Source organism: Saccopteryx bilineata, chromosome 7 (assembly GCF_036850765.1).
Source record: "Saccopteryx bilineata isolate mSacBil1 chromosome 7, mSacBil1_pri_phased_curated, whole genome shotgun sequence".
NCBI lineage: Eukaryota > Metazoa > Chordata > Mammalia > Chiroptera > Emballonuridae > Saccopteryx > Saccopteryx bilineata.
Genome location: NC_089496.1, coordinates 76,910,886 through 76,937,135, shown reverse-complemented (window position 1 = coordinate 76,937,135; position 26,250 = coordinate 76,910,886). Strand labels below are relative to the sequence as shown.

The 26,250-nt window shown below is 45.1% G+C and overlaps 1 protein-coding gene across 3 annotated transcripts in view; it reads left to right on the top strand.

The window, feature by feature from the left end:
- The window catches only part of SLC16A12 (solute carrier family 16 member 12), a 96,903-nt gene that overhangs the window by 14,003 nt on the left and 56,650 nt on the right, over positions 1–26,250 (top strand). The window contains exon 1 of one of the 3 annotated variants that reach the window (XM_066239409.1): positions 15,051–15,294. The exons of the other annotated variants lie outside the window; for them this stretch is intronic. The gene's annotated coding sequence lies outside the window, so the exon portion shown is untranslated. Of the gene's footprint in view, positions 1–15,050; positions 15,295–26,250 lie in introns of those variants that run through there. 3 annotated transcript variants of the gene reach the window in all.

The following is a 26,250-nucleotide window of genomic DNA, read 5'->3' as shown; positions in this document are numbered from 1 at the left end:
TAAAAAAAATTTAAAAAAAAAAAAAAAAAAATTTTTTTTTGCCCTGGCCGGTTGGCTCAGCGGTAGAGCGTCGGCCTAGCGTGCGGAGGACCCGGGTTTGATTCCCGGCCAGGGCACACAGGAGAAGCGCCCATTTGCTTCTCCACCCCTCCGCCGCGCCTTCCTCTCTGTCTCTCTCTTCCCCTCCCGCAGCCACGGCTCCATTGGAGCAAAGATGGCCCGGGCGCTGAGGATGGCTCTGTGGCCTCTGCCTCAGGCGCTAGGATGGCTCTGGATGCAACAGAGCGATGCCCCAGAGGGGCGGAGCATCGCCCCCTGGTGGGCGTGCCGGGTGGATCCCGGTCGGGCGCATGCGGGAGTCTGTCTGTCTCTCCCTGTTTCCAGCTTCAGAAAAATGCAAAAAAAAAAAAAAAAAAATTTTTTTTTAGCTTATTGATTTCAGTGAGAGTGGAAGAGAGAGAGAGAGATACAGGAACATTAATCTGTTACTGTATGTGCCCTGACTGAGGATCACACTGGCAACCTCTGTGCTTCTGGACAATGCTCCAACCAACCAAGCTATCCAGCCAGGGCAAGTATGCTGTGCAGGAGGCATGGAACAGAGATGCAATTACTCACGGATGGATTTTAGGGGGAAGTTTATTATGATTAGCAACAATGAAAAATAATCAGTAAAATCAAGAGGAGTTTGAACTTATGTAACTAAAGTAGAATTAAGAGAAAGAATACAACAATAAGCTATACAACATCACCAGGCGAAGAAACATCAGCCTGGGTTTTAGAGTAATAGCTAGTTAAAACAACAGACAAAGAAAAAGAGAATTGTAAGTATGTACAAATCTCACCAAACCATGGGGGAACACATCATCAGGCCTGGAAGTCTCAGTCTGGGCTCCAGATTCTGCCATCCGCCATGGGCATCTACTAGGAAGAGTTCCCTAGAGCTTCAGGGGCAGTCAGAGACCCTACCTATTTTGTGAAAAAATTTTGGCTGGAGGTTATTACATGAGGGCCCTCGTGTATAGCCTCTATGACAGGGGTCCCCAAACTACTTTTTACCCACAGGGGGCCAATTCACTGTCCCTCAGACTGTTGGAGGGCCGGACTATAAAAAAAACTATGAACAAATCCCTATGCACACTGCACATATCTTATTTTAAAGTAAAAGAAACAAAACGGGAACAAATACAATATTTAAAATAAAGAACAAGTAAATTTAAATCAACAAACTGACCAGTATTTCAATGGGAACTGTGGGCCTGCTTTTGGCTAATGAGATGGTCAATGTCCGGTTCCATATCTGTCACTGCTAGCCGTAACAAGTGATATGACGCGCTTCTGGAGCCATGACGCGTCCTGTGTCACTGGAAGTAGTACTGTACCTGAGCAACGCCACACTCTGTGGTGCCGCCACATACAGTACTCCAGGATGCATCCTGTGCTCCTCTCACTGACCACCAATGAAAGAGATGCCCCTTTGCCCCTTCCGGAAGTGCGGCGGGGGCTGAATAAATGGCCTCAGGGGGCCATAGTTTGGGGACCCCTGCTCTAGGAACTAAGAAAGGTCACCACATTCCAGAATCCTCCCTGGCTTCAGGGGAAACTGCAGCAGGACGTCTCTTCCCACCCTGAGTAACTGACTCAGTCATTCCTGCAGCCATTTTTTGTGACCCTTATTATTAATGTTCAGTTAAGTTCACATTCACATTTTTTAAAAATATACTATTCTTCCACAGCAAGTGACTGTTTTCTATAGGAGTTAGAGCCAAGGCACTCCACACTCTAGGTTGGTCAGACTAGTAACGGATCAGAAATTCATGAGGTGAAAAACCCAGGGATGGCCCTGGCCGGCTGGCTCAGTGGTAGAGCGTTGGCCTGGCGTGCAGAAGTCCCGGGTTCGATTCCTGGCCAGGGCACACAGGAGAAGCGCCCATCTGCTTCTCCACCCCTCCCCCTCTCCTTCCTCTCTGTCTCTCTCTTCCCCTCCCGCAGCCAAGGCTCCATTGGAGCAAAGTTGGCCCGGGCGCTGAGGATGGCTCCATGGCCTCTGCCTCAGGCGCTAGAATGGCTCTGGTTGCAACAGAGCAATGCCCCAGATGGGCAGAGCATCGCCCCCTGGTGGGCATGCCAGGTGGATCCTGGTCAGGCGCATGCGGGAGTCTGTCTGACTGCCTCCCTGTTTCCAACTTCAGGAATAATACAAAAAAAAAAAAAAAGAAAAGAAAAGAAACCCAGGGAGGCCTTACTAGGCAGCAGGAGCAGTTGGTACAGAGGTGCTGACATGGGAAAATGCACTGTGCATTGAGAGAACTGCCCCTTTCTGCAGGGTGGTTGATGTGGCTGCAGGAAGGATACAGAAGAGCAGGGAGGGGCTAGATCAGTTAGGTCAGGGGTCAGAAACCTTTTTAGCTGAGAGAGCCATGAACGCCACATATTTTAAAATGTAATTCCATGAGAGCCATACAACGACTCGTGTACATTATGCATTATCCAATAAAAATTTGGTGTTGTCCCAGAGGATAACTGTGATTGGCTCCAGCCACCTGCAACCATGAACATGAGCAGTAGGAAATGAATGGATTGTAATACATGAGAATGTTTTATATTTTTAATGTTATTATTATTCCTATTAAAGATTTGTCGCCTGACCTGTGGTGGCGCAGTGGATCAAGCGTTGACCTGGAATGCTGAGGTTGCTGGTTCAAAACCCTGGGCTTGCCTGGTCAAGGCACATATGGGAGTTGACGCTTTCTGCTCCTCTCCCCCTTCTCTCTCTCTCCTCTCTTTCTCTCTCTCTCTCTTCTCTAAAAAATGAATAAATAAATAAAAATTTTAAATAAAATAAAATAAAAATTTGTCGACAAGTCAGATGCAGCCATCAAAAGAGCCACATCTGACTTGCAAGCCATAAATTCCCGACTTCTGAGTTAGGGTCTTGTGTATCACACCAAGCTATAAGGAGTTTTGATTTTGCTTTGGTGGCTAAGAGTGGTCCTTGAAGGCTTTTAAACAGAACAGTTGGGCAGGAGTGGGGGTTTGGTGATAAAATTAGATTGTACTTTGTGAGTCAAATAAGTTTGCAAATATGATGTATATGTTTGCTCACTTATAGTTTGCATTGAGTGTGGGGGACAGGCTGTAAGCTGGCAGGGTCTTTATAGCCTAAGGCTTAGTTTTAAGACTAAGCCTTTCTCACCCTTTTAATACTAAGATCTTCTCAACACTAGGCTTTTTCCCACACCCTTAACTGTTGCATGATGTGGGGTGTTGCACTCTTATGAGGAATCCCATTTATGCCTCAGATAAGTAAGTGACTTTGTATCAGACTTCCTTATTTGTATATTAGCTTAAGAGTTTTGATTTCTACACTATAAAATGGGGCAGACTGGGGGCTCTCTCTCTCTCAGATCCTGAAATTATCATTGCAAAGGAGAGGCAGCCAAGATGGCGCAGTGCTGAAGGAGAAGCCAGTTTGTGCAGAGAGAAGGAGACGGAGAACAGAGGTGAATAAGCCTGGTGAGGTAGAAACCTTTGATTCTAGGAATACTCGGATGAGTCAGTGGCTTTGGGAGTCCTGAATGGAAAGGGAAGTGTTTTCCCACTGTATGTATTTCTCGCCCGCCGAGTACAGGCTAGGATTAAATGTAATGGCCCACCAGTTCTTTGCTCCGTTGTTTCATTCAAACAAATGCGACTGTCCAAATCAAATGCGAACCTGTATGGGCCAGGTGGCTGTGATGGTGGCCTTAGCTACTGGCCGTATATACTTCAAACAGATAACTATGAATGGGGCTTCAAGACAGGTCCAAGAGGGTGCCGAACTAGGAGTTTGTTGAAGTGATACAGATGGGAAATAAGGCTAATACCTCATGATAAGACTTTTCTTAAAAAAAAAAAAAAAAGACTTTTCTTAAATTTATATTTATTATTCTTGGTGTTTGCTGCCCTATAAAGAATGTGGTAGAGATATTTGGTCAGCAATTTGATATTCTGTGCAAGCAATATAAAATTTGGGCATCACTAGCGAGGAGACTTGATTGAAATCACATGATTGAATGTAATTACCTGGGAAGTATGGTTCGAACTGGGTAATGTGAAATGGGTCAGAAATTGTCGAGAATAATTAGCATGTGCTCCCGTTCTACCCAGAACACACACTTTGGTCTTTGTACCTTTCTTTTTTTCTACTCTGTCTAGTGTGTGTTTATCTTTTCCACTAGACCAACTGTGGGGTGGGGACAGGTTTATTTACAACATCACTGTCATTTCACAACTACAGAAAGCATCATTCCTCTGAGTTGTTGTGTCTCAACTGTGAGTAGTATCCTCTAGAGTTGTGTTTCAGCTGTCCTTGCTTAACTGGTCCCAGCAGCTGTCACGATAGTGACATGTGGTAAGTGTTCAGTATGTTTGTTGAATAAATGCATAAATGAAACAGTATATAATGAGTGGCCAGAAGGAGATATATCCAGCAAAAGAAGTAAGAAGCACAGCTGTTGGGTAAACAAGTTTGTAATTCCGTATTTTTCACTCCATAAGATGCACCTGACCATAAGACACTCCTAGGGTTTTGTTGTTGTTGTTGTTGTTTTGGTTTTTGGGGTTTTTTTTTTTGTATTTTTCTGAAGCTGTAAACAGGGAGAGACAGTCAGACAGACTCCCGCATGCGCCCGACCGGGATCCACCCGGCACGCCCACCAGGGGCAACGCTCTGCCCACCAGGGGGCGATGCTCTGCCCCTCCGGGGGGTCGCTCTGCCACGACCAGAGCCACTCTAGCGCCTGGGGTAGAGGCCAAGGAGCCATCCCCAGCGCCCGGGCCATCTTTGCTCCAATGGAGCCTTGGCTGCTGGAGGGGAAGAGAGAGACAGAGAGGAAGGGGGGAGGTGGAGAAGCAAATGGGCACTTCTCCTGTGTGCCCTGGCCGGGAATCGAACCCGGGTGCCCCGCACGCCAGGCCGACGCTCTACCGCTGAGCCAACCGGCCAGGGCCACTCCTAGGGTTTTAAGGAGGAAAATTAGAAAGAAAATATTCTGAAAACCAAATGGTGTGTTAAAATATTTAATGAAATACTGTATTTTTCGCTCCATAAGATGCATGAACATCTTCCCCTCCACTTTGCGGGGGGGAGTGCATTTTATGGAGCGAAAAATACGGTGTTTTTAAGGTTTTCTCTCTTGTATTGGGGCAGCGTTATGTGTGTACAGTCTATGGAAGGCTGTGGGTGCTTGTCCTCAGGGCAGCAGATTGCAAATTGCGAATTGCCTTTCTGCTTGGGAAGGGCCGTTATTTGCTGAAGAAGGGTTTTTTTCCCCCAGCCTGCTTTGCTGGAGAGTGCTGAGGTGCTTGGGAGCCCTGCCTGTTTGCTCAACTGCCAATACAAGACTTTAGTAAATGGAGTGGCTCACCATTTTCTGGCTCCACAGTTCTTTTACCGTCTGCACAAATTCAATGAGAACCTGCATGGCCGTGGCAGTGACCACTGGCCTTACAACAGCTGTGGTGGAGGAGAGACTCCTGACATGGAAATTCCAGGAAGAAAGAGTTCAATAATGAGAGAGGTTAACAGTGCCAAATGCTACAGAGAGGTCAGTTAATTAAGAACGGCAGAGTTTGGAGTCATCGTGCATAATCAACAACTTGAGTGGTACGTAAGGGAGGCGGGAGGCAAATTCCAACCCATTGCGGTGGGAATGAGGAAAAGGATGAGGAGACAGTCAGTGTGCACAGGTCTTTGAGAGGCTGGCTTGGCAAGGGGAATAAAGTAATTGGTTGGTGGTATCTAGAGAGGCTGGAGCCTGATCTGTGGTGGCGCAGTGGATAAAGCGTCGGCCTGGAAATGCTGAGGTTGCCGGTTCGAAACCCTGGGCTTGCCCGGTCAAGGCACATATGGGAGTTGATGCTTCCAGCTCCTTCTCTCCTCTCTCTCTCTCTGTCTCTCCCTCTTCTCTCTAAAATGAATAAATAAATAAACAAATAATTTTTAAAAAAAAATAGAGAGGCTGGAGTTTTCTTCCTTTTTCTTTCCCTTCCCTTCTTTCCTACCTCCCTATCTCATCCCTCCCTCCCTCTCTCTCTCTCTCATCCCTCCCTCCCTCTCTCTCTCATCCCTCCCTTCCTTCCTTTCATCCTTCCTTCCTTCCTTCCCTTCCTTCCTTCCTTCCTTCCTTCCTTCCTTCCTTCCCTCCTTCCCTCCTTCCTTCTTTCTTTCTTTCTCCAAGTGAGAGGAGGGAGATAGAGAGACAGACTCCATGTAGACCGGGATCTACCTGTCAACCCTTGTCTGGGGGCTGATGCTCTGCCCATCTGGGGCCATGCTTGCAACCGAGCTATATTTAGCACCTCAGGTGAAGGCTCCACGAAGCCATCCTCAGTGCCTGGACTGATGCCCTCCAATCAATCAAGCCATGGCTGCAGAGAGGAAGGGGGGGAAGACAGAGAGAAGGGGGAAGGGTGGAGAGGCAGATGGTAGCCTCTTCTGTGTGCCCTGATTGGGAATCGAATCCAGGACATCCATACACTGGGCCAATGCTCTACCACTGAACCAACCAGCCAGGGCCACCTTTCTGCTTTCAAGATGAGAGACAATTCAGTAAATTTATAGGCAAAAGGGTCCAGGGAGGTGATCTAGGCTCAAAATAGAGAAAAGAGGAGAAGAGATACTGGAGAAATAGAAAGGACATGTCTTTCTTTGAGAAAGGCAAAAAATAGATGAGATATGCAGGCAGATATAGCTGAAGGAAAGAAAATGGAGGAAAATTCATGCAACAGCCCATTCTCTCTATAAAATAGTAACTAACATGTTTTGTATATTTTTTATGTTCTGAACATTATTATTATTATTATTATTATTATTATTTTGACAGAGAGAGAGAGAGAGACAGTTAGAGACAGGAAGGGAGAGAGATGAGAAGAATCAATCCTTCATTGCAGCTTCTTAGTTATTCATTGATTGCTTTCTCATATGTACCTTGACTGGTGGCTACAGCAGAGCGAATGACCCCTTGCTCAAGCCAGCAACCTTAGGCTCAAGCCAGCGACCATGGGGTGATGTCTGTGATCCCACGCTCAAGCCAGTGACTCCGCGTTTATGCTGGTGATCCCGTGCTCAATTCAAATGAGCCTACTGTCAAGCTGGCTTCAAACTTGGGCCCTCTGCTTCCCAGTCCAACGCTTTGTCCACTGCGCCACTGCCTGGTCAGGCTGTTCCGAGCATTATTAAAATTACTTTAAATATGTTAACTCAGGAATTTGTTGCACTAACTCTGTGAAGATGAAATTATTATTCTAGTTTTACAAATGAGACAACTGAAGCAGTGAGGCATTAAGTATCTTGCCTGAGGTTATGCAGTGACTAAGAAGCAAAGCCAGGGTGCAGAGCTGTTCGCCATCATGCTATACTGCTGGAAAAGATGGGTACATAGAGCACTTATGATTTTGAATAAGCATTGTGTGCACAGAACAGGTAAAACGTATAGCTCTGAGTCACGCCAAGAACTCAGTCTGTGTTGAAAATGAAAATTATGTTGCATTATTAATCTGCAAGGTTAAGAGATTTCCCCTAGTAAAACTTACTTTACCAAGTATAGGAGTGGAAATGTTTGGATGTTTGCACTGATGTGGAATTGGAGATTGGTGTCTTGGAAGGAGTGGGGTTGCCAGAGGAAGAGCAATTGATGTGATGTATCATAAGCTCGAGTCTCTAGAGAGAAGGAAACAAGTGTAGGACAGCCGATGAAATGGGAGAAAATGCAGGAGCAAGAAGCCGAAGGGCTCAAAGAGATTGAGAACAATGTACAGAATTAGTTGAGGAGTTGGAGGCTTGTGGAGTATAGAAAGTTGGGGCTAGAGAGGAATACTTAATTTGCATAACAACCCTAGATTTGAGAAGTGAGGGCAGACATCAGTGATGATAAGCTGACTGAAATGGATGGAGGCGAATCGAAGGGGCATGTACGACAAGGTAAAGGTTGAGGCTGAGATCAGGAGAGATGTTGGGTAGATGTTGACTAGTCTTATTGGAGGATGGTGCTCAGATTCCTAAGGACTGGTCTGAACTTTAAAAAGCTGCAATTTGATCCTGCCCTGTTGGCTCAGTAGATAGAGCGTCAGTCTGGTGTGTGGATGTCCCGGATTCGGTACTCGTTCGGGGCACACTTGAGAAGTGACCATCTGCTTCTCTTCCCTGTCCTCTCCCACCTCTCACAGCCACTGGTCCCAGTGTGGGCCCTGGGTGCTGAGGATAACTTGGTAGGGCTGAGCATCAGCCTCAGGCGCTGAAGATAGATTGGTTGATTCGAGCATTGGTCCCAGACAGGGGTTGCCAGGTGTATCCTGGTCAGGGCACATGCAGGAGTCTGTCTCTTTACCTCCCCTCTTCTCACTTAAAGTAAATAAATAAATACATAAATAAAATAAAAGGCTTTAACTCAAAAATGTGATGATTTTAGGGAAAGGTATGAAAGATTAGTTGATATCTGGTATGCAATAATAATCACTCATTGTCATTGCCAAAGAACAGTTGAATAGCTTGTATTTTGTACTGTAGCTTTTGGAAAAAAAAGAACTTGAAATATCTATTGGCAAAACAACACAATTCACAAGTAACCGGATGCTTTAGCTAAGTGGTCATTATTACCCACGAAAGAAAAGACTGTGTGCTCTGATGAAATCTCTTCCTCTTCCTTCTTCCTCCTCCTCCTTTTCTCCAGTAGTACAGAGTACAGCCCTCTCTGGGCAGAGAGCAGCAGCTGAAGATCATCAGGCTTCCAGATGTAGAGTTTGTTGTCTTTTGTGGGGGTGGGGGTCATGGGAGAGGGGCTAGAAACTTCAGTGGAAATCAGTGTGGTGTCTTTGCTTCTATAGTTAGCCATGTGATGGGAGCCAGGAATATGTGTTCCCTTTGTACAGCTGTGCATACCAGAGTCTTCTTTTCTCTCCTACCCATTTAGGATCTCAGGAAATCACAATTAGATCTGATGTAAGCTTGGAAAGCCCCATGTGTGAAGGCATGAAGCGACTGCATAGGGACAGAATATGTGTATGGGTCTGGTATGTAAATGGCATGTGTAGATTTTGTATAGGTGGGGTGTAAGGAACAGAAACTCCAACCTGCACTGGTTTCACTAGTAAGGAGAATGTTCATGTAGTAGAAAGTTCAAGAGCAGAAGCTCTGATTTTGCTTCTTGGGTGATTCTCTTGACTCCGTCTTTTCTGTGAGTTGGTTTCATTCTCAACCTGATTCTCATCAAGGTCCCAAGATGGCTGCAATAATTTGAAGGATCACGTCGAGGTAGGAAACACCCAGTGGAAGGGGAGAAGCCATGTCTTCGTGTCTGCTCAGTACCCAGGAAACCTTTCCCAGTAGCTCCCAAAAGACTTTTCCTCAAGTCATTGGCAAAGATTGGGTGACTGCCTTTTCCTTCATTCAGTCCACAACTGGCAAGGGGAACAGGACTGCTGTAATTCTTGATTAACCTTTGGGGATGGACTGGATGTTGATTTCCAAGAGAAGGTGAGGCCATTATTATGAGACTTCAGCTTTGTCAGGGGTAAAGAGCCTCAGTTAGTAGTTAAGTCTTTGACTTCAGTATTTGCTGACAGTATGAACTGGGACAAATTCCCAATTTCTGCGAGCTTCTGTTTTCTGTTATAGGATCATTGTAGAACTTGAAAACACTCGATGTAAATTTTAAGGAGTTGTAAGTGGGTAAAACGACCCACAGTTTCTGCTGCTTGCTGGGACACAAAAAGCCAATATTCATCATGCAGGTGCTAGTGAAAAGGAAAGAGGTTTATTCTAGTGCCGACCAGCTGAGAAGATGGGGGGGACTTCTGACCTCAAAAACCCATTTTAACAGCTCAGACATCTTGACCAGATTATATAGGGGCCTGGGGGACTTCAGGAAGGGGAGAGCTCCCAAGGAGAGGATGGACATGCACTTTCTCTTGAGGGAGGGAAGTTCTTAGCTTCATAGCTGGCTGGACTTCTGCAGTCCTCTTGTTCTTTTTGGAGAATCAAAACTGTAAGCCTCAGTGTGGTGAGAGAGAGAGGAGGGGGCTTGAGGTTTCATTCTTCTTGGTCTGATGTTAACTCTTAATGTGTGTCAGCCAGATGTCTGTGATTGATCGCCTGCATGAAAGTTCGTTATTCTGGAAGGGGAGCAGGTTGTTGAATTGAAATGAGAACTCAGCTAGAGGTGAAAGCATAGGATTGATTGTTTACTTTTGATTTGTTACAGAATACATACGTTTGGCTGCTAGATTGGTAATATTAAATTATAGTTACAGTTAGAGTGTCAAGCTATGTCAATATTTACTAAGATTAATAAATTATTTTATAGGCTTACTTTATTAGTGTGTGTATATATATATATATATATTTTTTTTTTTTTTTTTTACAGAGACAGAGGGATAGACAGGGACAGACAAGAATGGAGAGATGAGAAGCATCAATCATTAGTTTTTTGTTGCGTATTGCGACACCTTAGTGGTTCATTGATTGCTTTCTCATATGTGCCTTGACCGCGAGCCTTCAGCAGACCAAGTAACCCCTTGCTCGAGCCAGAGACCTTGGATCCAAGCTGGTGAGCTTTTGCTTGGATGAGCCTGCCCTCAAGCTGGCAACCTCAGGGTCTCAAACCTGGGTCCTCCATATCCCACTCCGACGCTCTATCCACTGTGCCACCACCTGGTCAGGCTATTAGTATATTCTTAATTTAATTCTATTCTATGGCTAGTCAGACTAATATCAGCAATATAGCATAGTCATTTTCTGTTACAGAGCTATACAAATGCTAATTATTTATTTATTAATAATAATTATAACAACTATAATATTGATAAGAATAACAACTTCCATTTACTAAGCACTAAAAATGTTCCAGGCACTTGTTATAGGCTTAAATGCATTCTCTTGATTGCTCACTAAACACATATTAAACACCCATTGTACTTAAGACACTCTACTAAATGCTTTTATTTCCGATCTCAGTTCAGCTGAGATCTGTAACAGTAAGGCTCAAGGGTAGGGACAGAGAACAGGTGCCAGTGGTTTTACCCAGGGCTTTCATCTTTTTGACTAAGCAGTGGCAGCTGGCTGTGGGCCACTGACAATTGCTCTGTTATTTGCCACAGATTGTATTTAGCTAACTAGTTCAAGGCTCACTGTGCAAAGGATTTGCAAAACACAGGTGTATATGTACTTTTAGAACACTTGATATTTTTTTTCCTACTATTTTATTTCTCCAAATATAAGGTTTTTGCATCTTTTTGCTTCTGAAATTGTAGAGGGATTTATTAATATTTATTCCTAAATATTCTTGTTCTTGTATATATTGTTTCATCGGCTTCTCATTAAGAAGTCAAGCCTGGATTTGTATTGCGTTGAGGATTAGTGGTCAAGTGACTACAACCAGTCCGGGGTTCGGGTCACCCATAGCCACAATAGCCAATAACCAGAGACTGGGTCTGAGAGGGTAACAGGCATCTTTAATCAAGATTGCCAGCACCCTGAGAAGACAGCTGGCATATCCTAGCCCAGAGCCTGCCTTACAATCTCATTCGTGAGGGCTGATTATATACCTTTTCAGGTGAGGTTAGTACAACGGGGAGCATGCAGTTAGTCATAAAGTAAGATAGCTGGTTCCCAGCATTGTAAGAGTCATCAAGCAGGATGGCCAGTTCCTGGGGTCGTAATTTCTTCTCCATGGCGTTCCAATCTAATCGCAATCTTGATTGCTTCTTGGGGTCAGTCATCTCCTCAGGGGTATGGGAGCGTCCGGCTTCAGCAGTTCTCCTGCATTCCCGGGTGCGGGTGCTAAACACAATCTAGAAAATAGGTTACATATGGTGCACTAGCAGTCATAGATCTGTATACTGCTCACAAAAATTAGGGGATATTTCAGAATAAATATGAAGTGATAAAATATCCCCTAATTTTTGTGAGCAGTATATATATGTATGTATAGCTATATCTATATAGCTATAGATATTATTGATTATGTACTATATTGATACCCTCTCACTATCAGACAATGAAGTCAGTAAGTGGTACGAATTACTTTTTTTTTTAATATAAATTTTCCTGCTTTGAACATTGTTGTGAAGTGAACTTCTTCCATATTTTGGTTTATATCTTTATGATAGTTTTCCTGAATAAGAATAGCCAGGTCAAAGGGTTTGAACTTTTTATACTCATTGGCCCGTTGGTTCATGATATGTTTTGAGTGGTGAAAATGACACATTTCTAGAGTTACTTTGAGGTTATGTGTTCTCTCATTCTATGGTGTTTTGTATGACTGGGATCAAATTTTTTTTTTCAGAAAATCAGAACTATTCTGAGACCATGTACTTTTTTCCAACCACCACCACCACCACCACCACCACCAATTGTAATAAAACAGTGTTTCTGTGGCTTAGCCTGTACTGGATTTTGAGGAAATCCAGCCCAGGTCAATTACTCCCCGTTAGTTCTTCAAGTCCTGCAGAGAAACTAAACTTGTGCATTTTGATTCCTCTTTCCCAGGCTTAGGGTACGTTACTACTCTCAAAGCTCCTTGATGTGTGGGCAGATAGACTCCCTGATGATCTTTCATCTGCTTTTTATTCCTAGGTCTGGACTTCATGCTCAGACCTCTGCTGTACTCTTAAAGTAGTCGAGTGAGTAAATTGATGGGAAAAACGAAGTGGGAGATGAGGCAGGATAGTAAGAATCTAGGAAAATTCCTTGGCAAGTAGAATGGGGAAACTGAAACAGATAGCTGAACAAACTGGCCAAGCAATTTACAGCCAGATCCAGAAGGTCACCTCCCTAGAGATAACGTCTAGGCCTCAGATATATTTTAGCTCCAGGCCCAGAAAAGCAGCAAAACCTGGTAGGCGAGGATAGAACCAGCTGCTAGAACTAATCTTAGAGAACCCTTGTCCTGGGGCTGACCAATCGGTAGAGAACCCTTGTCCTGGGGCTGACCAATCGGTAGAGAACCCTTGTCCTGGGGCTGACCAATCGGCAGAGAACCCTTGTCCTGGGGCTGACCAATCGGTAGAGAACCCTTGTCCTGGGGCTGACCAATCGGCAGAGAACCCTTGTCCTGGGGCTGACCAATCGGTAGAGAACCCTTGTCCTGGGGCTGACCAATCGGCAGAGAACAAGACTCTGAAAGGGCACACCTGGAGAAGCTGATGAACATTCTACTGAAAACCTCCCCTGAAATTCAGGCTTTAAAAAGCCTTTCAACAAAGGACCCAGCAAGTTCTCCCTCCTGGAAGCCCACCCACGCCTTTCCCTTCCCACTCCCCGTGGGCTTCCTCCACAGGCTCTATCTCCTAAGCTTTAAGAATCACCACTAGACTTGCAACCAGGGGAGCAATGGATAGGGGCGGCTCCTCCTGGGCTCACCCCCTGAACCTGTCTCCAAGGCCCTCTTTTCACTGGCTTACCTGTGTAGGCTCATTTCTTTCCAGAAGGTTTCTAGAGAGCCAAAGCAGCCCTGCCTAGGCTCTTTCCTGTTGCTCCTTCTATTCCAGGCCTTTCCTTTCACTGTCCCCAGCTTTAATAAACTTACTCTCAAAATCATTTGGACTTGTGTTGTGAATTTTTTCCTGCGCAAAGTCAAGAACTCACATACTACTGGCTGGCCCAGGGCAGACCCGAAGGGCCAGGTCCCCCTTCCAGTAACAGGAGATACTCTTTGTTGTTGTTGTTGTTGACAAATAATGCATCTAGAGTGTTTGTTTTGGCATTGCGGTGGAGGTAGAAAGACTTTCATTCATGTGACTCCACTTCACATGTAATTTTTTCAATAATTCCTAAAATACTTTTCCCCATCTCTTCCTACTCCCCCCCCCCATGATATATTGGTGAATGCAGCTGTGTAGCAATGGAAAGTCAGAGGAAAGAAATGCCACTATTCTGAAACAGATTTTGAAAAAAATCATAGTCGCAACCATAGTCTACCTAATATAAATTGTGTACCTAATATAAATCACGTTTATGTTTTGTTCTCTGCCTGGACATTTCCTGAGATTATTTAATTTTATCCATTTATTAATTTTTTTTAAGTGAGAGGAGGGGAGATAGACAGACTCTGATATGTGCCTCAACCAGATCCACCTGTCAACTCCTATCTGGGGCATATGCTCTGCCCATCTGGGGCCGTGTTTGCAAATGAGCTATTTTTAGCACCTGAGGCAGAAGCTCCACGGAACCATCCTCAGCACCCAGGGCCGATGCTTTTGAACCAATTCAGCCATGGCTGTGGGAAGAGAAGAGAGAGAGAGAAAGAGAGAAGGGGAAGGGGGAGGAGAAGAGAAGTAGATGCTTGCTTCTCCTGTGTACCCTGACAGGAAATCAAACCCAGGATATTCACACACCAGGTTAACACTCTACCACTGAGCCAACTGGCCAGGACCTTCTCAGATCATTTTAAATGCTAATGGGTCAGGTATAGTAATAGGCAAAAGTAAAAGAGGGGACCATCTCTTTTTTTGGGGGGGTCCATGGACAGACTGACCACACAGTGTGACCAGGACTCTGAGGAAAGTAGAGAGAGTGCTGTGGCAGCAACTAAGTTGTTTGGGGCAGACCCCAGAATTACCTGACGAAGTAGGTAGAAAATGGAGGCCTGGAAGTCTACTTCTACCTGGTTACACAGCCAGTGAATGGGAAAGCCTGCATTTCAACCATAATCTTTCTACATTCAAGTTGCGTGTTCTTTATTTCATTTCTTTTCCCAGATTTGAGTTTTCAAAATTACCTTTAAAATAATTCAGACTTTACAGAAGGAAACAAACCATTCTGCTCTCCTCACCTTCTCCCACACCTCAGGCTGACCCTGCTCACAGGCCACCTACTTTGCATGTACAAATCGCCTGAGGAAACCTCAGGTATGCCTGTCTCCAGCCAGACAGAACAGCTGTGAGGCCAGAGGCTGGGCCAGGGATGTGCTGTCCTCTCCAGGGCCGACCTGCTGAGGGTCATGGCGTGCTGGGCTCTGGGAACCAGGATACTCCCAGGTTTAACAGCAACAGAGTGTCCTAAGGGAAGGGAGAGCTGTTTGTGCTGCTCTGGCTTGCCCGGCCAAGCAGAGAGCAGAGCCTTCGCGGTGGTGCAGAGGTTGGGGCGAGGGCCAGGGGCTGCCCTTGCTCACCTCTGCCCTTGTTGGTGCCCAGCTTCTGTTGTATGGATGAAATGAAGTTATCCAGGCCCAAGTTCTGCAGGTGCAGCATCAGACTGACTTTGGGCGAGTTGCTTCAAGTTTAGAAGAGTCTGGTCTCAGCTTCTCCAAATCTAAGGTGCACCATTTTTCTTCCTCATTTTAATGTTTCTAAAATAAGATGTCATTGGCATTAGATGTATATATTTTATATACTAGTGTTTCTTAGCTTTTTATTTTTCTTGAAGGACTGTTTTTAAGTCGGTGGGCTAACTTATACTTTGTTATTTTGGAATTATGGGAATGTGGTGATCCGTCTTTCGAAGAGTTGTTTGGAGAATGGCCTTTGCTTGATAACTCACTTTGCGGATGGTAAAGTGCTATATAAATACAAAAGATCAGAAAACTGCCCAACTGCCCCTGTGTGGTTATTTCTCCCAGATATGCCTGGACAGATACTTCTTTATTTTTTTATTTTGTGACGGGGGGGGGGGGGCAGATAGGGACAGACAGACAGAAAGAGAGAGAGATGAGAAGCATCAGGTCTTCATTGCATTACCTTAGTTGTTCATTGACTGCCTTTTCATATGTGCCTTGAATGGGGGGGGGGGGCTACAGCAGACCAAGTGACCCTTTGCTCAAGCCAGCGACCTTGAGCTCAAGTCAGCGACCATGGGGTCATGTTTATGGTCCCATGCTCAAGCCAGCGACCCTGCCCTCAAGCTGGTAAGCCCACACTCAAGCTGGATGAGCCTGCGCTCAAGCCGGCGACCTCTAGATTTCAAACCTGGGTCCTTCACATCCCAGTTCGATGCTTTATCCACTGCACCACCACCTGATCAGGCAATACTTCTTGATATAAAAGGAGTGATAGTCTTTTGTTGTTTTAGGATATAAGAATGTACATTTCTGATCTCCCCTTTCCCCAATAGCACTCAATAAGCTATATTCTTTTTAAAAAAAAAAAAAAGATTTTATTTATTCCTTTTCAGAGAGGGGGGAGAGAGCGCTAGAGAGAAAGAGGGAGGAGCAGGAAGCATCAACTCCTATATGTGCCTTGACCAGGCAAGCCTGTGGTTTTGAACCAGCAGAACCGGTGACCTCAGCATTCCAGGTAGACACTTGATCCACTGTGCCACCACAGGTCAGGCAAGCTATTTTTTTTTTCTTTTTTCTTTTTTTTTTTGTATTTTTCTGAAGCTGGAAACGGGGAGAGACAGTCAGACAGACTCCTGCATGCAACCGACCGGGATCCACCCGGCATGCCCACCAGGGGGCGACGCTCTGCCCACCAGGGGGTGATGCTCTGCCCCTCCGGGGCGTCGCTCTGTTGCGACCAGAGCCACTCTAGCGCCTGGGGCAGAGGCCAAGGAGCCATCCCCAGCGCCCGGGCCATCCTTGCTCCAATGGAGCCTCGCTGCGGGAGGGGAAGAAAGAGACAGAGACAGAGAGGAAGGAGAGGGGGAGGGGTGGAGAAGCAGATGGGCGCTTCTCCTGTGTGCCCTGGCCGGGAATCGAACTCGGGACTTCTGCACGCCAGGCCGACGCTCTACCACTGAGCCAACTGGCCAGGGCCAAGCTATATTTATTTTTAATAAAAAAATAAAATATGGCTTTTAAACATTTGTGTGTATGTGTGTTTTTAAATTATGCCTTGACAAGATTACAGTTCGCCTATCATGGATTTACTGGATTCCTGGCCCTTTTTGGAAATATCAGATTGGCCGCAAAACTGTTGTAATTTGTACAGAATGTTAATCCCAAAGAAGTGCGGCAGTTCCGATGGGAAATGACTGTCACCTAGTTCCTGCAGCGTGTTCGATAATATGAGGAGATTAAAACAATTACTCAGACTCTGACCCTGTCCAAGTGGAGTTCAGTTCGAGAGCCTTCGAATGCTGAAGGCTAAGCAATGAGCTAAAATTTCCCTTTCCAGCCCTATTCAACCAGTCTGCTCTGAAAACAAGTCTGGAAGAGTTTGCTCTCCGGTAGGAAACGAGGTTTATCTCGGCAGAGAAAAACAGGGTGCTCGCTAAGCAGATACCCAGGGGACACAGATCTCAGAGAGCATATTGATATTTCTACAAGAAATCTTAACAGTTATTTAGAGTATCCATTCACAAGTAAATGGTCAGTCACAGCATTTAAACCAGGGGTTGCAAATTCAAATGTCTTTGGGGGCTCAAGTGTGGAATAGCTGAGTTGTGACATGAGAGGTGGAGACGGGGCCATGGCCAAATCGAGAGAATGTAGAAAGATTCATTCTCTCACCCTTCAACAGAGAGTTCTGTCCTTGTTGCGGGAGACACCCGTGAACAGCAAGCCTTGCCCTCTCAGAGTTCACATTTATTGAAAAATAAATAACTAAGCCAGTTAGAATGACCTCTAGAGTAAAAGTTGATCAAAATATTGGTCTGTTCTTGTGAATAAATTACACAAATTTCAACTTTGTTAGCTATTATTTCTGTATACCTGTTTTCTGGGTAAGCAAGAATCTTCTACTTATAAGTAAAAGGAGATTATTTTTGGCATTCTGCTTGCTCTGTTACCTTAATTTGCCAAATAACCATAATTATAAAATATGATTAGCTCTACAAGGCAACATCTGGTTTATTTCATTCTATTATAGTCTTGCTGTTTGATTGGAAAGAAAGCATTGTGAACAATCCTGTCTGTCTTTGCACTGATTGGATGACTTTCTGCAGGTAATCAATGGTGACTTAATGTGGTGTATGACCGCCTGGTCAGTGGACTCCACAGCGGGGGCCATAGAGCCAAGCAGTGTCTTGAGCTGGGAACTCCCCAGGACGCGTCCACAGGGAGCAGTACTCTCACAGGCCTGGCTTTCTGCAGTGTGACCCTGATGAGGTCACTAGAATAACACGCCTGGGAGCTGGGACTTGGGAAACCACGTGGGAAAAACGGGGATAACAAGCATTCATGACTGCACTTATCTTCACTTTCAACAGCCAGAACTTTGCTGGGCCTGCACAGTGAGGCAAAACCAATCATTTGGGGAGAGAAAATGCCGGACGCAGGCAGGGAATAGAGCCTTTTGAATCTCTCTGTTCTGTCCAGTCTTCAGTGCCCTGGTGACCGTTTTTAGTAAATTGATGGGCATTAGGGATGTGCATGTCTGTGGCTGAGGTTCCTGGAGTTTCTTTGCACGCGCCCAGGAGCTGCTGCCTTCTCCTGTGTGTCAGCGTGTTGCTCTGAGACAGGAGGCAGCACGCCACGCCAGGGCCTCAGCGTTCCCGGCCTGGGGAATTTCCCACCGGAGGGACCCGAAGTCCTCCCAGGTCATACATATTAAATGCAAAGAGTAAACTGCAGATAGAATGATTACAGCTTTATTTTTAAATTGTAGCAAAATATGTAGAATGTAGAATGCAGTTCTGTGACATTAAGTACATTCACATCGTTGCACAGCCATCACTACCATCCATCTCCAAAACCTTTTTAATCTTCTCAAACTGAAATTCCATATACATTAGATAATGAGTCCCTATTCTCCCTCCCCCCAGCCCCTGGCAACCACTGTTCTACTACCTGTCTTTATGAATTTGAATATTCTAGGTCAGGGGTCCCCAAACTTTTTACACAGGGGGCCAGTTCACTGTCTCTCAGGCTGTTGGAGGGCCAGACTATAAAAAAAACTATGAACAAATCCCTATGCACACTGCACATATCTTATTTTAAAGTAAAAAAACAAAACGGGAACAAATACAATATTTAAAATAAAGAACAAGTAAATTTAAATCAACAAACTGACCAGTATTTCAATGGGAACTATGGGCCTGCTTTTGGCTAATGAGATGGTCAATGTCCGGTTCCATATGTGTCACTGCTAGCCGTAACAAGTGATATGACGCGCTTCCGGAGCCGTGACGCATGCATCCCGCGTCGCCGGAAGTAGTACTGTACGTGAGCGATGCTGGGCTTTGCGTCTCACTGACCACCAATGAAAGAGGTGCCCCTTCCGGAAGTGCAGCGGGGCCAGATAAATGGCCTCAGGGGGCTGCATGTGGCCCGCGGGCAGTAGTTTGGGGACCCCTGCTCTAGATATCTCATGTAAGTAGAATCATATAATATTTGTCCCTTTATGACTGGATTATTTCACTTAGTATAATGTATTCAAGGTTCATCCATGTAACATGTCAGAATTTCCTTTTTTTTTTTTTTTTTTTTTTCATTTTTCTGAAGCTGGAAACGGGGAGAGACAGTCAGACAGACTCCCGCATGCGCCCGACCGGGATCCACCTGGCATGCCCACCAGGGGGCGATGTTCTGCCCCTCTGGGGCGTTGCTCTGTTGTGTCCAGAGCTATTCTAGTGCCTGAGGCAGAGGCCACAGAGCCATCCCCAGCGCCCGGGCCATCTTTGCTCCAATGGAGCCTCGCTGCGGGAGGGGAAGAAAGAGACAGAGAGGAAGGAGAGGGGGAGGGGTGGAGAAGCAAATAGGCGCCTCTCCTGTGTGCCCTGGCCGGGAATCAAACCCGGGACTCCTGCACGCCAGGCCGACGCTCTACCGCTGAGCCAACCGGCCAGGGCCAGAATTTCCTTACTTTTTAAAGGCAAAATAATATTCCATTATGTACATACCACATTTTATTTATTTACTCATGTGGACACTTGAGTTACTTCTATCTTTTGCATAATGGTGCTATGAACATGGATATGCAAATGTATGTTCAAGTTTTGGTTTTCAGTTCTTTGGGGTATGAACTTAGAAGTGGAATTACTGGATCATATAGTAGTAATTCTACTTTTTGAGGAACGGCTATACTATTTTCCATAGTGGCTGCACCATCTCCATTCCCACCAGCAGTGTACAGGTGTTCTAATTTCTGCACATTCTTGCCAACCCTTATTTTCTGGTTTTGCTTTTTTTAAACTTTTGCTTTTTATAATAGTCATTGTGATGAGTGTAAATCCTCAGTTTTGTTTTTAGGAAGAGCATTTCCATACACATATGATACAGAAAAAAATTGTCCAAACTATTTACTCCAAATAAAAACAGTGCTTATTGGATGACAGGGTGTAGATGATTTGTATTATTGTCTTTTTGCTCTTATTCCCTCTTTTGTTCTGCAGTAAGCACTTATAATATGTACAATTAAAAAGATTTGAGACTCTAAATCATGTGGTATCAGTTCAGAGGCTGAGGGTGCCTCCGGTGTGCCCCGGCTGGGCAGCCCGCACGTGGGAACTCAGTCTGGTTGAGTATGGACTCGAGCTGTGCCTGTCATGTTGCCACTCTCCATGCTGAGGCCATCCCCAGAGGCTCCAGGATTTGAGGCCCAGCTGCCTCACGTTCCTCTGTCCAGTGAAGCTGAAACAGAGCTCCTTGGCAGGAAATTAGACTGCAGCTAACCTTGTAACCAGCATGTGGCTTGTAGGTACCTTAGTCCACCTTCCTCCTCTATTTTGATTTTTAGTACAAAGAAATCTCCATTTTGAGTCTGTTTACTCAACAAGGTTATGGCTGGTCATCTTAGTTGATTACAGATGAATGGGAAGGGTCCTTTTTTTCTATTTTGTAAAATGATATATTCTGTAATTTTCCAAAGAGTGTTAAGACTCATAACAAGTGTCTATGTTAGCCCGAAAAGCAGTCAAGCCTGACCTGTGGTGGCACAGCAGATGAAGCGTCGACCTGGAACGCTGAGGTCGCCGGTTCAAAACCCTGGGCTTGCCTGGTCAAGGCACATATGAGAGTTGATGCTTCCTGCTCCTCCCCCTTCTCTCTCGCTCTCTCTGTCTCTCTCCTCTCTCTCAAATGAATAAATAAAATCTAAAAAATAAAATTCAAAAAAAATGCAGTCAAGATTGCACATGCACCAGTTCAGAAAGAGCTGAAAGAAATCCTTTAATGGAGCAAATTGCTACTTTTCTGGAAAAAGAAGAAAAGGGTTGTCAAGTTTATTCTTTTAGTTACTATATTTGATCATGTGTAGGTTGAAAGGGTGGGTTACACAATATGTTTGTTTCTTAAGGATAAAGGGAGTGATGAACTAGGGAACAGGTGATAAACAAAAACATTAGTTAAGGGCCTCTACACATGACTGACTCTTTGAATCAATGATCAGTGACCTTTCATGGGAGCCTTTTTTTGTGGTTTGTTTTGTTTTGACATGATGATTCTTGCTGCCTAGTTTGAAGGCCAGGAATTTGAAGCAAAGTCAAGGATACGGCTGGAATGATCTAAGCTTGAGCTGTTGGGACTTTTGCTGGTTTCATGCAGCTAAGAGACAAAGCGGTAAGATCTGATTAAATTTGGGGCCTCCCAGAGATGGAAAGAGTTGAAGCTGAGGCCAAGTTGCCATGGGAGAGGCACAAGAGCAATTCCATCCCTTAATCATATTACATCTGGGTGAGATGCTGTCATTCATTTCATCTCAACATTTCTCCTCACACATAGACTTCTCACAAGAGAAGCAGTGGGTAATTTGGGGGTTTGGCTCTCTCTCAGCTTCCTCTCTTGCTCCCAGCCTCATGGCATGCTGTCTTGTCATCCTGCACAGCCCTGTCGGAGGCCTGCCATCATTTCCATCACTGTGGCCCCAGCCAGGGAGGTTTTTACTGGCCCAGATTCATATTTCAGATGCCACTGCCAACACCTTTCCTCCGTCTCTTCAATCTGATCCGGATCATGGGCTTGCCTCCCCATCGCTTGAACACACCCACCCTGCCTGATGCACCTGGTCCTGGGACGTTTTCAGGTTATTGTCTATGATTCGCTTGTTCATGACTCTTCTTTCTTCAGGCACATCCACAAATCCATCCACAAATCCATCCACAAATCCACGGGCTGCAGGGACTCACTGGAGCTTCCCTCTTCTCTGTCACCATGGTGTGAGCTCACTCCATGTCTTACCCACTTCATCGTTCTGAATCTGGGCACAGAGGAGGCAGCGAGTCGTTAAGAGAGGCCCTTCACAGGTTAAAGGGGTTTTACAGAGTCTTATAAAATTCTAAGTGGGATTGGGATAGCAACTATGGATTAGATAGCATTACATTAATTGTGATTTTTTTTTTTTGCTCAAGCAAGGCACCACTTTATTTTAAAATTATTTTTTAAATCAAACAAGTCTACATAATGAGATGAATCAAGGACTTATCACTCTAGTAGGGCATATTTTATATCAAAGGAAATTAATATATATTAGTTTTTATGTATATATATGTATGTGTATATATATATATATATATATAGAGAGAGAGAGAGAGAGAGAAAGACAGTAAAAACCAGTTATGTGAGAAATAAGTTGTTTGACAGATTTAAAATTTAATAAGATTTGTTATATGAAGAATGTATTGTTTTATCCTCTTTGATCCTGACCTTTGAACAACACGGGGCTGCTTTTCAGAACATTCACCAGAGAAAAATGAACTAAGTGCTTGTCTGGTATGACTTGGCACTTATTACCAAATAGAAGCCCCTGCCCTTGACCTCAGGTTGTAGTTTTGATTGTGGGTAGAACACAAGTCTCCCGTAAACTTCACCTGGCACTGTTGCTCCTTATCCAGTCTTTGATAAAGATCTAAGAGCAGGCTGACTGCTGGTTTCTTTGGACAGATGGAGGCCTAGTTGATAGGAAGTCAGGGATTCTTGGTCCTCTGCCAAATTAATAGTTGTAAGCATCATGTTGGCCTCAGTCTGGGGGCAACCAGTATGATTTGGCAGCTGGAAACTTAACTGCAGGCACCTGATGGCAGGGGTATTGACTTTATTGTTGCCTGGCAAAATGTGCAGCTGGGATGACATGTTTATTTGCTTCTATAATCCCGAGGGCTGGTTCAGACACTTGACACATTTTTTTTTTAATTTTTTTAATTTTATTTATTCATTTTTAGAGGAGAGAGAGAGGGAGAGAGAGAGTCAGAGAGGGAGAGAGAGGAGAGAGAGACAGAGAGAGAGAAGGAGGAGGAGCTGGAAGCATCAACTCCCATATGTGCCTTGACCAGGCAAGCCCAGGGTTTCGAACCTGCGACCTCAGCATTTCCAGGTCGACACTTTATCCACTGCGCCACCACAGGTCAGGCATTGACACATTTTTGACAGCTTTCCAGTGCATGGCTCTGAGATGCTGCAAACTCTTGGGCAAGCAGCTGAATTCTGCTCAGGATTTGTGCCCACCAGCTGGAGAATGTGTACAGGATCTAGTTGTCAGTGGTAGCAGCAGTATTTCTGTGGGCATCCTTTTTTTTTTTTTCTTTTTTTTTTTTTTTGTATTTTTTGAAACTGGAAACGGGGAGGCAGTCAGACAGACTCCCGCATGCACCCGACCGGGATCCACCCGGCACGCCCACCAGGAGGCGATGCTCTGCCCACCAGGGGCGTCACTCTGTCACGACCAGAACCACTCTAGTGCCTGGGGCAGAGGCCAAGGAGCCATCCCCAGCGCCCAGGCCATCTTTGCTCCAATGGAGCCTTGGCTGCGGGAGGGGAAGAGAGAGACAGAGAGGAAGGAGAGGGGGAGAGGTGGAGAAGCAGATGGGCGCTTCCCTTGTGTGCCCTGGCCGGGAATCGAACCCGGGAGTTCCGCACGCCAGGCCGACGCTCTACCACTGAGCCAACCGGCCAGGGCCTGTGGGCATCCCTTTTGGCTGAATTCCAGTATCAGGTGGTAGTTGTGCAGGCTGTATGCTCCCTAGGCTGCCCGGACTGAGGCAGGGCTTCCAGGTAGATATGAATCTGGGTCGTGTGAGTAGCTAACCTGCATAACTGAAATGAAAAGCAACATGATAGAGATCAAGTTGTCTTTAATGTACGAGGCAATTAATTTTTCAATTTCAGTGAATATTAACTGGGGCCTGCTATATGTTAGGCATGTTCTGGGTGCTGGGAATCTAGCAGTGGAGACACAAGATTCCCTCTCATGGAGCTAACAGTTTTGTAGTGAAGACAATAGACAGATAATAAATGAGACAATTTCAAATGGTGATAAATGTGCTGGAAGAAAATGAAACAGCTTAATTTAATAGAGAGTTGGGGGCTCGGGGGACATCATAAATTATTATAGAGGAGAAGGGATCTTTTACTTAGAAAGAGACACATGACCTGAGGTCTAAAAGATAAGAAAGAGCCAGCTGTGTGAAAATGGGGTTGGGGGGGAGGCATTCCTAAGAGCAAGTGCAAAGGCCCTGAGACAGAAATAGTTTGACATGTTTAGAGAACAGAAAGAAGGTTTGGGAAGCTGCTCTATCATGACTAGGGGAATGAGTCATAAGAGGTTGATATTTGAAAATTTGAAGGGGGTCAGATCATTCAAGGTCTTCTGGGTTATCAAGGAGGTAAGGCGGTATTCTCAGTGCAGTGAGGAAACTATTGGAGGGTTTTAAGCAGTAGAGCGATGTAGTTTGGTCAACAGTGCTGCGTCCACCTAACTTTACATTTATAGTCCAATCTAGAAAGCCCTCCAAAATGTGTTACTGGGCCTGCTTTAAGAAGGCTATTCAGGATGTTCATCTTACACCATAGTTTCCCCTCTGAGTAACTGAGGCAGTGCAGTGGGATAAGTGGCTCGGTCTGAATTCCAGCCTCAAGTTGAATTTGTAGGGACTCTGGAGCCAACCCTCCAGGCATGGTTTAAACACCTGTATGACCTTCTGTGTGCCTCCATTTCTCTATCTGTAAACTGCTGCTGATAGTTTTTTTTTTTTAATTAATTAATTTTATTTTATTTTATTAACTGAGAGGTGGGGAGGCAGAAAGACAGACTCCTGCATGCACCCTGAGTGGGATCTACCCAGTAAACCTCCTACCAGGCAATACTCTTCCCATCTGGGCCATTGCTCTGTTGCTTGGCAACCAAGCTATTTTAGTGCCTGAGGTGAGGCCATGGTGCCATCCTCAGTACCGGGGGCCAACTTGCTCGAATGAGCCATGGCTGTGGGAGGGGGAGAGAGAGAGACAGATAGACAGACAGAGAGAAAGAAGGGGGAGGAGGATGGGTGGATAAGCACATGGTCTCTTCTCCTCTGTGCCTTGACTAGGAATCAAACCTGGGACTTCCACACACTGGGCTGATGCTCTGCTGCTGAGCCAACTGGCCAGGGCCTCACTGATGCTGATAGTTAAAAAATTTTTCTGGCTTTAGGCTAACTGATTTGTCTTTACCTTATAGACATTACAAATTATGTAGTCATTTGGGTTTCCTTTAGTAGTCTATGTGCTGGAAATTTTAAAGCCAAGTTTTGTGGCACTCCCCTATAGGAGTGGATTGATTTTATCTGTGTTAACATCCTTCGTAGTTCCATCTTATACCTTTGCCTTATTCTTTCCTTTTTATATGTTAACCTCTTAAAATATAATGTTCCAGATGTTTTGAAGATATCTTACATATTACATATATTTGATAAAAATAAAGTATATAGGCCATACAAAATTTTGCAAGTAACTTTGTTTACACAACTATATCTGGAACAACTTCCCTTGTCAGTAATTATACTCAGACGGTCATGTATGAATGAGAGACTATAGCTAATGTAATCTACTCAATCAATTGAACTAGAAATGTCACCTTTTTTTTTCTTTTCATTTTTTCTCAAGCTGGAAATGGGGAGAGACAGTCAGACAGACTCCCGCATGCGCCCGACCGGGATCCACCCGGCACGCCCACCAGGGGCGACGCTCTGCCCACCAGGGGGCGATAATCTGCCCATCCTGGGCGTCGCCATGTTGCGACCAGAGCCACTCTAGCGCCTGGGGCAGAGGCCACAGAGCCATCCCCAGCGCCCGGGCCATCTTTGCTCCAATGGAGCCTTGGCTGCGGGAGGGGAAGAGAGAGACAGAGAGGAAAGCGCGGCGGAGGGGTGGAGAAGCAAATGGGTGCTTCTCCTGTGTGCCCTGGCCAGGAATCGAACCCGGGTCCTCCGCACGCTAGGCCGACGCTCTACCGCTGAGCCAACCGGCCAGGGCCGTCACCTTTTTTTTAATGGTAATAATGGTAATACTTATTTCTTGTTAAATTTTCAAATAGTACAGAAAATTATACCTACTTCTAACTTGATCTTATGTAGTCTGTGTGCCCTTATACAATTTTGGGAAAATAAACACATAGTTAACATACATAAATAAAATATGGTTTGAT